The following is an 18,519-nucleotide window of genomic DNA, read 5'->3' as shown; positions in this document are numbered from 1 at the left end:
TGAAGGACACTCACTGTTGTCTGACCCGGTGTGAAGGCACTGAAGCCCGGTAAAGTACATAGTTGGCAAAACCCATACAACTAAAGAAAGCAGTAGAAACGCCAGAGACGAGATGTAGAACTCCATTTTCCCCAAAACTGATACAATCCACACTAAAAAGTTTCTTTGTCTTGAATTTGTTCGAAACAACCCTACAATTCTTTCTGTCTTTTTTTTTTTTTCCCCCAAACAAAAAAGTTAAGTACGAAGAAAGAATCAAAATGGAAGGCGTCCATTGTCTAATGGATAAGGACAGAGGCCTTCCCCGCAGGAGCGCATCTGGTTATTGCCCTTCGGAAATCTAATTCTTTGTTATGGTCGCCATGTGCTCTACCAGATATTCGACAAATAAAAACAAGCTGGTGTGATATACAAAAGAAAACAGACAAAGAAAAGATAAATGCATTACACCACCAAATGTAGAGGATCACTTTACACGACTACCCAAGACATTAGCGAGAACATCAAATGCAGGCAAGTGCTCTACACAATGCTAGCAAAGATGCATAATTCAATATTTATCACGCACCCAGAACTGTACTAGCCTCCATCTCTGAATCATTGAAATATCAATAAAAATGGCAGCAAAAGGAACTTTGACAAGAACAGTAGATTTAATTGAGAAATTCTACAAAACAACAAATAGTTTGAATGCCAATCCACAAGTCAACTGATCAAAGTCATGAGCCGTCTAAACCCTTCACTTTTAAAAATTGATTGATCAAAACCCATGAAACCTAAAATATATAAGTACGCACCTTAAAAATAGAAACAATTATCAATGAAATCTACAATATATAAGCATGCACCTTAAAAATACAAACAATATGTCATGGATACCACATCACCCAATAAGAGAACCTAAAATTGAATAACAATGATCATATACCGGCCTCCATGTAAGGAAGCAACCATGGACATGTCAACTTTTCCTAAGGAAAAAAAAAAAACTACTTAGAGTGCACATAACTAGAGTATGGTGAGAGAAGGGGACCTCTGACGACAACTGAATAGAGACTCTTTCACTCACTGAAGCCTGCACTATAGAAACCTCAACATAAATTGACAAACAAGCCGCTCCATAAGAAGTAGAATTCACAGCTCTAAGACCCAACAGCAGCAAGCACGGAAAAGGAACAGGCAAGTGCAACGCCGGCGAAACCCAAGGTAGAAAATCTACAGATACAAGATTGAAAAGCAACCCCTTTTCTTGAAGGCTGACACTACCCAGATTGCAATGCAAGCACCAAAAAGACCAAGAAACAGCATGCACAGCAACGGATACTGAAACACCATCTGCAATTTCCAAATCTACTCCTCACTAGCATTCACCATGTGGTATACACATCCATCCCCCCAACAAACAAAATCAAGCTGGTGTGATTATAAAAACACGGAAGCAAAGAAGAAGAGTGAGAACACCAAAGGTAGAGGAGCACCTTGCACTATAAGAAGATCCAGAATTGAGTTTTACTTAATCAGGCATCCATACCTGTAAGGCGGTCAGAGATCTCAACACTTGGATAATCGAAGACCATAAGCATCTGGATTAGTTGAAATGGCAGAAAATATATTATACACAATTGTGAAAAGAGTAATCTTAGTTGAGAACTTCCATATAACAGCAGTTCTGACAAAGAGAGAAGGGAACCACTCTGACCAAGAGAAAAACCTCATAGCAATTTCACTAGAGATTGACAAACAAGGACGCTCCATGAAAAGAATTCACTGCTCTATAAGACCCAACAGCCTCTCTACCTCCCAAGGTAGGGGTAAGGTCTGCGTACACTCTACCCTCCCCATACTCCACTTGTGGGATTACACTGGGTACGTTGTTATAAGACCCAACAGCTGCAAGCACAGAAAGAAGGGAACAGTTAAGTCCAAAGCTGGCAAAACCCATACACCTAGCAAATTACTAGAGATGCCACACAAGATTCCAAACCCCCTTTTTCTCAAAGACTGATGATATCCAGATGGCAGCGCAAGCATCAAAATAGCCAAGACACAGGATACACCGGAGCGCACATTGGACACCAACCTTTGAAATTTGAAATCTAATGTACCACTCACCATGTGGTCTACGAACATCCATCCAACCAAAGACAATGAAGTGGTGTGATACACAAAAGAAAATGGAAGTGGAGAAGAAAGTAGGGGAACACCAGAAGTACCAAAAGATCCAAAATTTCAATAGCCACTATCAAAAGATCCAAAATTTATATCAGGCATCCATAACCATCAGGGATCTCATCAGTAGGATCATTCATCAAGCATCCCGGACTAAAAACTAAAAACACCACCAGAACAAGCACAAATGAAAAATATTTATCTTAGTTGAGAACTTCCACACATCATCAATTTTGACAGAGAGAAGGGAACCAGTGATCAGGGAAGAAATCTGAATCGAAAATCTCAATACTCATTAAAAGCATTAACTAAAGAAACCTCGACACAAATCGACAAACAAGGCCGCTCCATGAAAAGAAGTATTCACTGCTCTGTAAGACCCAACAGCTGCAAGCACAAAAAGAAGGAACGCTGTAAATCTAATCCTCTAACTGTTACCACACATCCATCCACCAAAAAGTCAAGCTGGCATGATACATGAAAGAGAACAGAAGCAGAGAAGATAAGCAGCAAGAACACCAAAAGAGAAGAACACTGTACGCGGCTACCGAAGATCCAGAATGGAGTTTTGAGTACTTACCAAAAGTCCATAAGTATCAATAGTCAAGGATCTCATCAGGGTCATCAAGGAACATAAGCAAGCATCCAGACCAACAACTAAAAATGACAGGCAGAATATGTGTTTCTATTCAGAAGGATTTCTAATTTCTGTAAGGTCTTAGTACCAGCCTGGTGCTAAACTTTCTCCTTTTTTAATATATACAATCTACATACCTGAAAAGACATGGCAGCAGAACACAACACACACAAGTGGAAAAAAAAAGCTATATAAGTTGAGAACTTCCATACATGAACAGTTTGGACAAAGAAGAGAAGGGTAGCACTCTGATTAGGGAAGAAAACTGAATTGAAAATCTCGATACTCATAAAAGACAGAACTAAAGAGGCCTCAACACAAATGGACAAACAAGGCCCGCTCCATGAGAAGATTAATTCACTGTTCTGTGAGACCCATGGCTGCAAGCACAGAAAGAAGGGAACAGTTAAGTAAAAAGCTGGCCAAACCCAAACCACCTAAGAAATCACTAGAGATGCATTAGTTAAGATTGAAAAAACGCCTTTCTGTCGAAGCCTGACAATATCCAGATTGCAGTGCAAGCAACAAACCAAAAAGGTGCAACGCATACTGGATGCCAACCTCTGAAATTTCCAAATCTCATTCTCTATAACTGTCACCATATGGTCTACACATCCATCCAACAAAAATAGAACACGTCGTGTGATAACCAAAAGAAAATGGAAACAGAGAAGAAAAGTAGCTAGAAGACCAAATCTAGAGGAGCACTTTAGTGCGCGCTATCAAAAGATCCGGAATTGACGGAGTACTTATCAGGCAGCCGTAACCGTAAGAGACCTCATCGGTTGGATCATCAGAGAACATAAGCATCTGAACTAAAATCTTCACGGCAGCAGAATACAACACACTGGTGAAAGATATTATCGTAGTTGAGAAACTCCAAAACAACAGTAGTTTCAACAAAGAGAAAAGGAACCTATTAGGGAAGAGAACTGAATTGAAAATCTTGATGCTCATAAAAGACTGGACTAAAGAAACCTCTAACACAAATGGACAAACAAGGCCGCTCCAAAAAAAAAAACAATGGCTGCAAGAATAGAAAGAAGGGAACAGTTAAGTGCAAAGCTGACGAAACCCAAACCACCTAAGAAAATATTAGAGGTGTCAAAGACAAGATTGAAAACCCCATTTTTGTCGAAGCCTGACAATATCGAGATTGCAGTGCAAGCACCAAAGGTTCCAGAGAATGCATACTGGATACCAACCTTTGGGATTTCCAAATCTTAACCTCTGTAACTGTCACCATATGCTCTACACATCCATCCAACAAAAAAGAACAGACAAATGGCGTGACAACCAAAAGAAAATGGAGAAGATAAGTAGCTAGAGGACCAAAGCTAGAGGAGCACTTTACGGCACTACCAAAAGATCTGAAATTGCCGAGTACTTTTTGGGTGTCCATAACCATAAGAGAGACCTCATCGGTTGGATCATCGAAGAACATAAGCATCTGGAGTAAAAACTTCACAGTAGCAGATGTGTCATAGAGCCTGTTTGGATGGGCTTACAAAAAGCAGCTTATAAGCTGTTTTCAGCTTATAAGTTGCTTTTTTTAAGCTAAGCCAAACAGGCCCAATTATTTTTTTGGGCTTATTTTAAGCACAAAATGGCTTATAAGCTGGCCAGCCAAACACTCAAAAAAGCTGATTTTCTGCTTATAAGCTGTTTTCAGCAACTTATAAGCTAAGCCAAACGGGCTCATATTATCTTAGTTGAGAAACTTCAAAACAACAGTAGTTTCAACAAAGAGAAAATGGAGCCATTAGGGAAGAGAACTGAATTGAAAATCTCGATACTCATATAAGACTGAAATAAAGAAACCTCAGCTCAAATGGACAAACATGATCGCTCCACAAAAAGAAGAAGTCACTGTTCATGGCTGCAAGTAAAGAAAACAAGGGAACAGTTAAGCGCAAAGCTGAGAAAACCCATACCACCCAAGAAATCACTAGAAATGACATAGACAAGATTGAAAACCCCCCTTTTTGTCGAAGCCTAACAATATCCAGATTGCAGTGCAAACACCAAAAGTTCTAACACTGCATCCCAACCTTTGAAATTTCCAAATCTTAACCTCTATAACTGTCACCATGTGGTCTACACATCCATATATCCAGTGGTGTGATAACCAAAAGAAAGGGGAAGCAGAGAAGATAACTAGCGATAAGACCAAAAGTTGAGGAGCACTTTACAGCGCTATCAGAAGACGACCGAGTACTTATCAGGTGTCCAAACCCATTAGAGACCTCATCAGTTGGACCATCGAAGAACATAAGCATCTGGACTAAAAACTTCGTGGCAGCAGAATACAAAACACACACTAGTGAACGATATCTTAGTTCAGAAACTTCCATACACAGTAGTTAAGAAAAAAGAGAAAAGGGAGCCATTAGGGAAGAAATCTGAATTGAAAATCTCGATACCTCCAAACAAATCAACAAACAAGGTCGCTCCCTGAAACAAGAATTCACTGCTCTGTAAGACCCAGCAGCTGCAAGCACAGAAAAAGGGAACAGTCAAGTGCAAAGCTTGCAAAACACATACCACTCAGGAGATCACTAGAGGTGCCAGACGAGATTGGATAACTCCCTTCCTCGATGTACACTGTGACCAGAGTACCAAACTTTGAACTTTCCAAATCAACCCATCTTTTTTCCCACCATGTGGTCTAGAAATATCTATCCAACCAAAAAAAGTAAGCAGAAGCGGAGAAGATAAGTAAGCGAGAACACCAAATGTAGGGTACTTCACAAGGGCTATCAAAAGATCCAAAACTAATCGAGTTAAGAGTACTTATCGTGCGTCCACAACCATTAGGGATCTGATCAGTTGGATCACAAAAGAAACACAAGTATCTGTACTAAAAATTAGAGATGGCAGCAGAATACAACACACTAGTGAAAAAAGTTATTTTGGAAAACTGCATTGAAAATCTAGAGAATCATTAAAGCATTAATTAAAGAAACCACAAAAATTGACAAACAAGGCCGCTCCATGAAAAGAAGGATCCACTGCTCGTAAGAACCAACAGCTGCAAGCACCGAAACAAGGGAACAGTAAAGTGCAAAGCTGGCGAAGCCCATACCCCCTAAGAAATCACTACAAAATGCCAGACCAGATTGAAAACCCATCTCTCAAAGCCTGATAATATCCAGACTGCAGTGCAAGCACAAAGATACCAGGAAACAGGGTGCCCAGAAAGCAAACTGGACACCAGCCTTCCAAATATCCAAATCTAATCCTCTAAGTGCCACCAGATCCACCCAACAAACAAAAATCAAGCTGGTGTGACATACAAAAGATAACAGAAGCACAGTAGATAAGCAGCGAGAACGCCAAAATAGAGGAGCACTTTACGGGGCTATCAAAATATCCAGATTTGGGTTTTGAGTACTTATCAGGTGTCCATAACCATCAAACATCACGGACCTCATAAGTTTGATCACAGAAGAACATAAGCATCTGGACTAAACTAAAAATGGCAGCGGAATACAGCACACAGTGGAAACAACTATTTAGCTAAGAACTCTCCATACAAGAGCAATTTGACAAAGAGAGAAGTAACCACTCTGATTAGGGAAGAAAACTGGATTGAGAAACTCGTACTCAAAATCTTGAACTAAAGAAACCTCAACAAAAATGGACAAACAAGGCTGCACAGTCAAAAGTGGAATGCCAAGCTCTATAAGACCCAATGGCTGCAAGCACATAAACAAGGGAACAGTTTAGTGTAAATCTGACGAAACCCATACCACCTAAGAAATCATTAGATATGTCAGAGACAAGATATTGAAAACCCCCTCTTTTTGTCGAAGCCTCACAATATCCAAATATAATCCGCATTATTGTTCAATGTGGTATACACACCCTTCCAAAAGAGAAACTCAACCTGGCGAGATAAGCAACAGAAACGAAAGCAGAGCAGAAAAAAGCAAGACCACCAAAGATAGACGAGCATCTTACAGGGCTACCAAAAGATCCAGAACTAGGTGAGTACTTATCAGATCCCTATACCCGTAAGAGATCTCATTAGTTGGATTATCGAAAAACATAAGCATCTGGACTAAAAAACCAAAAATGGCACACAAGACATTATACACATGGGGAAAGAACTATCGCAGTTGAATACTCCCATATAACTGCAATTTTGACAAAGAGAGAAGGGTGTCTCAATGATCAGGAAGAAAACTGAACGGAAAATCTAGATACTCATAGAAAGCCTGAACTAAGGAAAACCTCAATGTCAGTAGACAACAATGCGAAGATTTCGCTGCTCTTGAAGACCCAACGACTGCAAGCACAGAAAGAAGGGAACAGTTAAGTGCAAATCCTACAAAGCCCATGCCACATAGGAGAGATCACTAGCTATGCCAGACAAGATTGCAAAACTCACATTGCAGTGCAAGCACCAAAATGGCCAAGAAACATGGTGCACAGGGCATTACAAAAACCAAACTTCAAAATTTCCAAATTTAATCCTCTATCACTGTCACCATGTGGTCTACAAACATGCCTCCAACCAAACCAAATCAATTGATGTAATAAACAAAAGAAAACAAAAGCAGACAAGATTAAGTACCAAGAACACCAAAGTAGAGTGGTACTTAATGGGGATATAAGAAGATCCAAAATTGGGTTTTGAGTTTGGGTACATATCAGGTGTCCATAACCATCAGGGATCTTATCAGCTGGATCATCCAAGAACATAAGCATCTCGACTAAAAACTTTATGGCATCAAGGATACAACACACACTAGTGGAAAATAATATCTTAGATGAGAACACCTCCATACGACAGTGGTTTTGACAAAGAGGGAATGAAATGAGAACCCCGCTATGCATAAAAGCCTGAACTAAAGAAACCTCAATAACAAGAACAAAAGAGGCCACTCCATGAAAAGAATAATTCAGTATTCTGTGAGACCAATGGCTGCAAGCACAAAAAGAAGGGAACAGTTAAGTGCAAAACTGACGAATCCCATACCATCTCAGAAATCACTAAGAGACAAAATTGAAGACCCTCTTTTTATCTGAGCCTTGCAAATATCCAGATAGGAGTACAAGCACAAATGCACATTGGACACCAACCTCCGGAATTTCCAAATCTATTCTTAACTGTTACCACACATCCATCCAACAAACAAAATCAAGCTGCTTGATTCACAGGAAAGAACGCAAGCAGAGAAAATAAGCAGCGAGATAACCAGCACAGAGGAGCACTTTACGGGGCTATCAGAATATCCAAAAATGACTTTAGAACTTAATCAGGTGTCCATAACCATCAACCACCAGGGCCTCATCAGTTGGATGGTCGAAGAACATAAGCATCTGGACTAAAAACTAAAAATGGTAGCAGAATACAACAAACACTAGCGAAAAACTATTTTAGTTGAGAAATGAAAATTTATGTACTCATAAAAGCCTGAACTAAAGAAATCTCAACACAAATGGACAAACAAGGCCGCTCCATGAAAAGGATAATTCATGGCTCTGTAAGATCCAATGGCTGCTGCAAGCACAGAAAGAAGGGACGAGTTAAGTGCAAAGCTGATGGAACCCATTCCACCTAAGAAATCACTAGAAAAAATGCCAGAGACAAGATTCAAAAACCCCCTTTTTGTTGTAGCCTGACAATATCCAGATTGCAGTGCAAAGCACGAAAAGGACTGAAATAGGTGCACACAAACTCATGCTGGACACCAGCCTTTTAAATTTCCAAATCTAATCCTCTTTAACTGTTACCATACATCCATCCAACAAACAAAATCAAGCTTGCGTGATACACAGAAGAAAATGGAAGCAGGGAATAAGCAGCGAGAACACCAAAAGAGAAGAGCACTTTACGGGGCTATCGAAATATCCAGAATTGATTTTGAGTACTTAATCGGGTGTGTAGGCCTCATCAGTTGGATGGTCGAAGAACATAAGCATCAGGATTAAAAACTAAAAACGGCAGCAGAATACAACAAACACTAGTTAAAGAAAACTATAATAGTTGAGAAATGAAAAAATTTGTACTCATAAAAGCCTGAACTAAAGAAACCTCAACACAAATGGATAACAAGGCCGCTCCATGAAAAGAATAATTCATGGCTATGTAAGACCCAATGGCTGCTGCAAGCACAAAAAGAAGGGAACAGTTAAGTGCAAAGCTGATGCAACCCCTACCACTGAAGAAATCACTAGGAAAAATCCAGAGACAAGATTCGAAACCCCCTTTTTGTCGAAGCAAGACAATATCCAGATTGTAATGCAAGCACCAAAATGGCAAGAAACAGGGGTGCACACAAACGCATACTGAACACCAACCTTTGAAATTTCCAAATCTTCTCTCTTAACCACACATCCATCCAACAAACAAAACTAAACTCGCGTGATAAACAGAAGAAACGGAAGCAGAGAAAATAAGCAGCGAGAACACAAAAAGAGAGGAGCACTTTACGGACTATCGAAATATCCAGAACTGGACTTCAAGTACTTAATCAGGTGTCCATAACCACCAACCACCAGGGCCTCATCAGTTGGATGGTCAAAGAACGTAAGCATCTGGACTAAAAAACTAAAAATGGCAGCAGAATACAACAAACACTAGTGAAAGAAACTATTTTGGTTGAGAAATGAAAATTTTTGTACTCATAAAAGCCTGAACTAAAGGAACCTCGACACAAATGGACAAACAAGGCCGTTCCATGAAAAGCATAATTCATGGCTCTGCAAGACCCAATGGCTGCTGCAAACACAGAAAGAAGGGAACAGTTAAGGGAACAGCAAAGCTGATGAAACCCATACCACCTAAGAAATCACTAGAAAAGATGCCAGAGACAAGATTCAAAACCCCCTTTTTTTGAAGCCCGACATTATCCAGATTGCAGTGCAAGCACAGAAAGGACGTGCACACGAACGCATACAAATTTTCTAAATCTAATCCTCTTATCTGTCACTGTATGATCTATGCATTCATCCAACAAACAAAATCAAGCAGAGAGAAAATAAGTAGCTAGAAACCTAAAAGTAAAGGAGCACTTCACGGTGCTATCAAAGATTACAGGATTGACTTTGAGTACTTAACAGGTGTCCATAACCTTAAGTGGGATCATTAAAAGAAGTAAGCATCTGAACTTCCACATAGAAGCAGTTTTGGCAAAGCTCCAAGAGACCGAAATATCCAATACCTATTTCCAAAGACCCGGGAACTGCTGCAACTTGCCGACCACAAACACCGAAGCATTGCTTTTGATGCCCATCCACGTAGAAATGAGATCCATTGATGACCGAACCAAATAAGATCGTAAAAGTGGTTGATGCGAAGAGTAAAACTACATTAGCATCAAACCTTTCCTGTTTCGGTCTAGAATAGAGGATGGACTCATTCATCTGAAAATCCAAGTGTGGCATGGGGAGCGAAATTTCCAGTTCTACCGGTATTGTGATTCAACAAAAGGAAATTGCGAGGTTCAGAGGAGTGATAGCTCAGATAGTGAGGCAAAACAAGGTACACCTTTTCAAAATATGGAATAACCCCCATATCCAATCATCAAGGGGAAACATAAGCACAGAGCTAATAGCATAGGGAAAGCTTAATTCCCCAAAATTGCATCTAAGAATGGAGCGTTGAATTTCTTAAAATTGAAAATTAATCAAAGGAAGAAGTCAGATAACTGTAAAAACAAGAAACGGGATCATTACCCAGACACAAGGACGGAAAGAAAGGATAAGAACATTGAGACCTAGAACGTTCTCCTATGATCATTACCCAGACCTTATCAAACCTTGGCAACGTTTAACTAACAAACAAAGAATCACGAATCAACAAATTGGAAAAGCAACATAACTAATTGCCAATTGAATCGCTTGTCCCGACCTTAATTTCTCAACAGAGACGATAGAAACCTACACCCCATATAGAATACAGAAAATCCAAAACAAATAAGATGAAACAATTTTTAAAGAGATAGCCAACAAATCAAAACCAAACCAGACAAACTGCTACTTAGCATGACACCTCATCTTCCAAAATTACTCCAAAGATCTGAAACACAAAACAGTCTCCATCATAATTATCTAGGTCTTGATTAAACACTGCGATATCAACAAATAATCTCTAATTCTCAAGTGAAAGAGCACCAAATCTAACATCAAAACGGATTGAAAACCACAAACATATGACAGATGGCCAAGAAATCAAAACCAAACCGATCAATCTACTGCTAATTCCCAAAAGAAGGCAATCACCTAATCTTCCAAAAGAGAATCATGTATATCTGAAACACAAACACTCAGATATTGATTAAACGGTGCCAACACCCACAAGATCTCTCAAGAGAATCACATTAAAATAACAACACCCAAACGGTCTCAATATTATCAGAGCAAGTTTCCAATTCAAATATTTCTTGGAAATGATCAAAACTTTTTCAATCCAAACTTGTTTCACAGAAATCGTAAAATCTTGAATTGAGTGGTATCTCTACAGACCGATCTAATCCTCCTCCACGAAAAGTAAGAAAGTCAGACATATTTACAAAGCCTGCGGAACTCAAATTCTCAACAGCGACAACCAAAGGATTGAAAACCACAATATATTCATTGTACGTATACACAGAGAAACCAGAAAACCTGAACAAAACCAGAACAAACTGGGATAGAATAATGGTTTTCCAAGCAAATCTATTTATATAGGATTATGGGGGGTTAGGATGGATGGCTGTGGTTTAAGCGATCAAGATACAGACGCGGGTTGGGAGTGGATGATTTCGACCAAGAATATTTTAAAGGCGGTCGCGTTGAGTCGGTGTCTTTTTTCTCTTGGAGTATTAATATTAATTTACCATCTAGCATTACTTCCATTATTGTATTTGTTAGTCAAATCTTCTTTTAATTTTTTGGTAACCAGAATAATATATTTTTATTAATATTGTATTGGATAAATGCGGTGAGATGATACTATAGGGGGCTTTTCTTAAATAATAGTCCCGGCATGTAGGTTGTCCAACTCGACAGTTAAAATTTCCCTACGCGCGCTCCACTTTCAATAGTAATCAACAAAAACTATCAATTTTACGTTTAAGCGATCCGTCAGTTATACCGCAGTCTGATCTACCATCTTTGGTATTTAGTAGTCTAGTGTGATATAGTTCAACACAGAGTGTTTAACCTGTCATTTAGGCAAAATAAAAATTGAAACAAAAATAAAAGAAAAGAAAAATTACCTAAAACTGAAAGTTGTCTTTCATAAGAAATGGAGATGTTGTAAACTGCAAACTTTTATTATATTGAGAATATTTTTACAGAATAGAGAGAAGGTGGTCTTTCCAAACCTGCCTTTTATATAACTTAATGATACTTTATATAGAGGATCAATACAACAAACTGCTAAAATAAAAAATAGTAAAATGGCCGACAATATTATCTGGCCGAGAATCTAACAAGCAAAAGCTATAATAATATGAAAAAAAACAAAATGCTAAAGAACAAAAAGCTAGAAAACAAAAAGTTCTATCAAACTTTATTAAAGTTTATGCTTCGTTTATGAATGCAGGAGTCGCTTTTATTAAAAGTCTTCGTTAGGGGTGGGCACGGTACGGTATATACATAATACCATATCGATACCGAAGTTTTTAATACCGCGGTTTTGATATTACGGTATTTGGTATGGTATTTGGTATGAATTTAAATTTTCTTTGGTATTCGGTATGGTATTTGGTATTTATAAAATGGATACCGAGATACCGTATACCATACCGAAGTTTATACTATATATATACAATCCATATATATTATATTTACTACTGCTAAATACATAGACTAGATTTAGTAGAAAAAATTACATCACATCTCATTTAATGCCAATTTGTATCGATAGAAAAATTATCGTGTAACCTTTTATCCAAAAGTACTAAATTTTCTTGGGCACAGTAACTTTGTGTCAGGGCAAAGTCCTTTCATTTCATGCAAAGTCTAAGCCTTTAAGTCTACAGAGATAGATGGAAAGTCATCAAACTTCCAAAGCACTCTTCTCTATTTTGTGTCTCTTTAGTCGTATTTGGTCCATAACAAAAAATTTGAACTTTCAAGACTGAGATCTTCCTTTATGCTCATTTGTTGTTTCCGATATATATTATTCGGGTAAACTCCATTTCTCGCTCTAAATCTTCTTCTCCGTTTCTCTTCTTTACTCTCGCTTAATTGTTGATGCTTTTGCTGATTATTTTTGTTCATATAGATGGTAGAGCTTGAAGCTATAATAGATGAAAGTGGGGGTTCAAATGAAATCACAACTACAAGTGGACCTGATTCAAACAGAAGGAAATCCATAATGGAAAGATCTATTGTATGGGATCATTTCGAAAAGATCTATGGTCCTAACAGGGAACTGACTGTGAAATGTAAGTACTGTGCTTTTCCATATCCAAATTTTAAGATTAAAAATGGTACCTCGGGATTGAATGGTCATATGGGTAGGTGCTCGAAATTTCCCAGCCAATGTTGAAACTAATCAGGTTATTAGGCTTTCAAAAAATTCAAGGCGGTAAAAAGTCGAGCGAGGGAATGCTCGTCCCTTGGAAATTTGATCAGGAATTGTGTAGGGCTGCTTTAGCTAGGATGATAATCGTTGACGAACTAACTTTTCGTTTTGTTGAAAAAGAAGGTTTTAAGAATTTCATGAATGTCGCGCAACCTCAATTTCACATTCCCTCCCGCAAAACAATAACTAGGGATTGTTTTGACCTATATGCTGAAGAGAAACACAAACTGAAGAGACTTTTGACAGAAACACGACAAAGAGTTTGTCTTACTACGGATACGTGGACCTCATTGCAACGAATTAATTATATGTGTCTCACGATTCACTATATCGACAAAGATTGGACTATGCGTAAAAGAATAATAAACTTTTGTCCAATTGCTAGTCATAAAGGTGAAGATATAGCATGTGTTATTTCAAAGTGCTTGCTTGATTGGGGTTTAGAAAAAGTCTTCTTGTTACGAGTTGATAATGCTAGTTCAAATGACGTCGCGATTGAAAGAATTGTCTAAGCGATTTAGTAAATGGGGAACTAATATGATGGACGGTAATCACCTTCATATGAGATGTATGGCTCACGTTCTCAATCTTGTTGTTCAAGATGGTTTGAAAGAAGTGGGCGATTACGTAAACGTGTTAGACAAGTAGTAAGATACATTAGACAATCCTAGGTAAGGTTGAATAAGTTTAAAGAATGTTGTGAACTTGAAAAGACAATATGTACGAAATCATTATGCCTAGATGTTCCAACTAGGTGGAACTACACCTATTTGATGTTAAAAGTGGCACAAGAATTCGAGGATGCATTTGTAAGTTATAGTGCTCTTGATCGTGGATTGTTGCATTATCTTCTTACTCGTATTTGTGAAGATGGAAAATCTGCGGAGTTCACTTTTAAGCCTTTGATTGGGAAAATATAAGGCATATGGTAACATTTCTTGAAACTTTCTACGAACTTACCTTGAAGGTTTCGGGTTCGCTTTATGTTACATCAAATGTTCATTTTATTGAAATATGTGAGCTTAGATTATGTTTTGAAAGGTTTAATAGAAAGTGAAGATTGATTTGAGTTCAATAGCAACCAACATGAAAAGAAATTTGACAAATATTGGGGTGATAGGAAAGATGAATAAAATGATTTTTATTGCTTGTATTTTGGATCCAATTTACAAGGATAGTATGTTACTTATGCCTTTAGTGAGCATGTATGGAGAAGAAAAAGGAGAAAAAATAATAGGTGATGTGAAAAAGTACATGATTTCTTTGTTTAATGAGTATGCAAAACAACATTCAAAAAAGTCTCGAAGTTCATCATCTTCGTCTGTTTCTTCATGCAGTAACACATTGGACTTACCAAGTGTAAGTAGTCATCAAAGTCAATCTAAAAAATCGGTTGCAACATTTACGCAACAATTCGAAACATAAAGGAGAGTGGTAGTTCGGATGCTAAAACGAGTTAGTTAGACAAGTATCTTGGTGAAGCAAGTGAGAATGGAAGTGATAGTGCGATATCTTGCCTTGGTGGAAAATGAACTCACCTAGATTTCCTATTCTTCTTTGAAATGGCTCGTGATGTGTTAGCAATTCCCGGTGTGGCTTCGAGTGCATTTAGTACGGGAGGCGTATTCTTGATTCCTTTAGGAGTTCATTGACTCGGTGAGTGCACTCTTGTGTGCTCTCAAGATTGGATTCGAGAGGACTCGCGTCGGTTGGAGTCGAGGAAGATTTAGATCATTTGGAGCAATTTGAACTTGGTAAGAATATTTCGTTGGTATGAGCTCTATATTGATATTGCAAATAGTTTATTTGTTTACATTGGATGACACTTATGTTTATTTCTTTTTAGATTTGGCCAAGAGTGGAAGTTATTCTCGCATCATTGATATATAATTATAAGTCGCAACGTATGTGGTAACTTGGTAAGTATATTTATTGCCTTGTTCTAATATTCATGTCTTAACATCTTAAAATCTAGCATGTGGCCCTGCTAAAGCTCATTATCAAAATATCAACATCATAAGCATATAAATATAGAAACTAAAGTACTGTTAATGTTGCTGAAAGCTTTATAGGAGAAAAATGCCAAAGTAGACATGCATTACGAAATAAAAAGAGGACAACTATCATTGACTTTTCTATTTTGGTGACAGGTTATAAAAAGTTTCATGCTTTCGAGTCTTTTCACATATCTTTGAAGCCTAGAAAGTCGCTTTAATTTGTCTACGTTATTTTTCCAAGACATTAAGAATCGAAATGGTGGAAATGGCCTATTCTCTCTTTCTTCTTTGAATGAATTTTTTGGTGTAAAATTGTATAGGGTAGAAGATTATGCTTAATTTTGGCTAATATTGTTTAGACTTTGGAACTTTGACTACTCTACATCGTGATTCAAATGTCCGTTGTGTATTGATTAACGAAGAAAAATGTTTGTACTTTCTTTTAAATATGTCTATTTGTGTATGGTGTTAGTTTTATATAATTGAGAAAAGTCGAAGACATAATCCTTTATTACATGAGTATAAACGTAAGTTGAAGTCAAATAAACTATAGTTCTCGAAATATTTGAGTGAAATCTTGAAATCGAACTTAAAAATACCGACCATCTTACGAATTAGTTTGGTATGGTAATGGTATCGTATTTTTAAAAACCGAATACGGGATTCTGCAACCGAAGTTTCAAATACCGTACCATATCGTACCATGCCCACCCCTAGTCTTCGTCCCACTATATTGCGGAGTCCTCTTATCACTTAATTTTTTCATATGGCAGACGTCCCTTTTATTAAAAGTCTTCATCCCACTTTATTGCGGGGTCCTCTTATCACTTAATTTTTTCTTTTCCCTTATCTTTTGTGGAGTCGAAAGATTCTTCCAGCTGGCTTTTGAATTTTTCAAAATATTCTTCAATGTCTTCTGTATTATCGAAGCTTTGAGACTCACCTGCTAAACAGTTATGGTCCTCATCATCATTATCCGTGGTATTAGCTGATGCCATTGATATGTCTGAAGGCACCTCTATGTCTAGATTTTGTATTAAATCCTTTTTAACTTCTTCCATAGAAGAAGCTATCATTTCTGCTCTAGATATGATTCCTTTCTTCATTTGAATTCTTCTTGCTGCTTGAAAGGACTATGAATTTCCTTCTGTTGTCTTGAATTGATTGAATCTCTATAACTGGCTATAGTAGCCGTAATCTGATCAACCACTTCTTGTCCAGGGATATTACCATTAGCTGTCTTTTGAATGAGTTATTTCCAGAATTTTGTATAAAAAATTCTATTAAGGCAAGGAATATTTTGAGAGGTATAACCCACTTCTACAGACCATTTCATGATTTATGGAATTGAAAATTCTATGAAGAAATACATACTAATCATTCCTTCAAAAAATGTATTATTATTTTCCGTCACGACCCAAATTACGAATAGTGCGGGTACCTACCTGATTAACTCCTAGTAGGCGAACCCTCACCAACCAACCCATTATGAAAATCATTTGCCAATGCAACAACATACAATAATGAATAATAAGTATGAAATATAACTGACTTTCTTTAAAAATTTAGAAATTACAATTTTCTGGGACCTAGTCTAGACGTGTACAAGAGCTTCTATAATACAAAGGAGTATCTCAAATAAAATGACACAACTTCTGCCTTGGAACGAGATGCACAGAAGCTTTAGGAAGATCTCATGCTAACGACTAAATGACACCCAAGCAATACCGAAAACACATCTACACCCCAAAGGAATGTAGCAAAAGTAGTATCGGTACACCGCACGTCTTGGTAAGCATAGGCCAACTAAGATTAGATCGCGCAATACGGTATAAAATTAATAAGATGCCGAGATAAGTACAATCGTACACGCCGAATCCTCCCACATAGTGACAACTCTACCCTAAGCATACTCGTATCCTCTTACCATTACCCTATCAACATAACAGCAGAAAATAAGGACTAACAGGCAACAATCGGTTTTCCTCTCGAAGGACTCTAGTTTGTGAGCGGACTAACAAGATAACAATTCAATTGACAGACATCGATCGGTAATAATTTATCGGTGGAAACGGTAGAGTAAGCGTAGGCGTGCGGGTGATGATAATATTTCTCCCGTACGTTCCAACCTTAGCCATTCTTGTGGGATCTTATTAACATAACCTCCCTTCATTTGTCAACGGGACCATGAAATAACGTGGAAACACAATTGTTACGCCCCTCGTTTTCGTCGTAGTAGGACTTTGGTTTCTAGCCGGGTATGCCTTAAGAATGAGACCGTGCCGAGTTTGGGGAATATAAAGTGTCATAATTCGTGTACAAATGTATCATCAGGCATTTCTGGTAATTTACAGGATTATAAGTTGAACGAATCGAATCGACGCAATCTAAACTGAATCAGGAAATTCTGCAGACATCAGTCAGTGTCGACGGACCATCGTTGGGGCATTGTCAACATGCTTCTGCAATCAGAGATTTGCAGGCGTAAGTCGACATGGCAAGTCGACGGACCGTCGACACGACGACGGGTCATCGACCAGCTCGTCGAACCGCTTCGCTGGAACTTTCCAGTTCCAGTTATAAATAAACCCTTGCTCTTATTTTTGCTCTTCCACTTTCTCTACAAGTCTTGAAGACTCTAAAATATTCTCACAACTATATTAACACAAATCCCAAGGGAAATCAAGGACTAATTACTAAGAATCGAGAGAATCAAGGGAAAAAAAAGGCTATGGGGTTGATAGAAGTCAAGAATTCCATTGGTATTGAAGTTAGGGCTTCTCTCAGTAAAAGTATATTCATCAAAGTTCATCCTTACATGATCAAAAGGTAAGTTCTACATTTCGTATTCTTAACAGTATGGAGTGGTTGAAAGACTTGGATTAGAGAAGAAAGTAGAATATGAGCTCAAATATGGAAATAATGGTATTTTGAGTAGTAAGTTAATTTGGATTATGATTCTTAGTATGAGATGAGAATAGTCTTGTTATGAATGATACTAATAACGTTGAGGAAGTATTATATGAGAATGAATATGGTGTTGTGAGTAGATATGGTTGGGGATGAATTGAAAGGGAATTGTGAGGATTGAATAATGTTTAACTTGAAGAAGTTTATTGATTATGATATTATGGGTGTTGTTATTGATGTTTGGGAGTTGTTTATTATATAGAGGAAGTTGTTGAAACAAA

At 37.8% G+C, this 18,519-nt stretch overlaps 1 long non-coding RNA gene across 5 annotated transcripts; it reads right to left on the bottom strand.

Moving 5' to 3' along the window:
• Positions 1–245: 245 nt before the first annotated feature.
• LOC132036623 (uncharacterized) lies at positions 246–2,874 on the bottom strand. 5 transcript variants are annotated; one of them, XR_009409633.1, is made up of 3 exons: positions 798–2,874; positions 569–667; positions 246–369 (listed from the first exon to the last, which is right to left on the bottom strand). It is a non-coding gene; the product is annotated as an uncharacterized LOC132036623 (long non-coding RNA). The 5 variants fall into 5 exon arrangements; XR_009409631.1 differs by having other exon boundaries at positions 252–369; positions 476–667; XR_009409630.1 differs by having other exon boundaries at positions 252–667; positions 798–1,583; positions 1,712–2,874.
• Between the last annotated feature and the right edge of the window lie 15,645 nt (positions 2,875–18,519).

The sequence above is a fragment of the Lycium ferocissimum genome, chromosome 11 (assembly GCF_029784015.1).
Source record: "Lycium ferocissimum isolate CSIRO_LF1 chromosome 11, AGI_CSIRO_Lferr_CH_V1, whole genome shotgun sequence".
NCBI lineage: Eukaryota > Viridiplantae > Streptophyta > Magnoliopsida > Solanales > Solanaceae > Lycium > Lycium ferocissimum.
Note: the sequence above shows the minus strand (reverse complement) of the source record. Positions and strands in the feature narration are given on the sequence as shown.